Below are 715 nucleotides of genomic sequence, written 5' to 3'. Positions count from 1 at the left end.
AATTTTCATAATCATCCATCCCACTTTCGCTTTCCTAGTTCTCATTGAGTTGAGGACCTCCTGGAGTACTATAATGTTGTCTGCAATTTGCCTGCCCGGCACAAAACTTGTTTGGTGAGGACCTACTAGCTTCTTTGAAATCCCCCTTAGCCGGGATGCCATTGTCTTGGTCACTAACATGTATACAACGTTGCAGAGGCCAATTGGGCGTAATTGTTTAACCGATTCTGGATTTGCAACCTTTAGTATTAGTGATATGATAGTATCGTTGGTTTTTGGGGGCAGTATACCTGTGTTAAAAAAATTCAAAGCAAAGTCGGTTAGGTCTTTTCCAACTACATCCCATGCTTTCTGATAGAAACCTGCTGTAAATCCATCTGGGCCTGGGGCTTTGCATGGATCCATTTCAAATAATGCTTGCTTTATTTCCTCTGGCTTAAAAGGGTTGTTCACTTCTTGCTAATCCTGAGCAGTTAGAGTGGGGTACTGGCCATGAGCTAATATATTGGGACTTCTGATATGAACTTCTGAAAATAATGCAGTAAAGTGTTCTTGAATGTGATCGAGTAGTAGGTTTCTATCTGACAGCCAAACTCCATTGTCCGTTTTTAGTCTTTCCACTTTGGTTCTATTCTTGTTCACCGCTGTAGCCGTGTGGTAATATCGTGTGTTGTTGTCACCTGACCTCAACCACTCCTCCCTTGAACGCTGATAC

Source organism: Ipomoea triloba, chromosome 16, assembly GCF_003576645.1.
Source record: "Ipomoea triloba cultivar NCNSP0323 chromosome 16, ASM357664v1".
Lineage (NCBI taxonomy): Eukaryota > Viridiplantae > Streptophyta > Magnoliopsida > Solanales > Convolvulaceae > Ipomoea > Ipomoea triloba.
The sequence above is the reverse complement of the archived record's forward strand: the minus strand, read 5'-3'. Positions refer to the sequence as shown.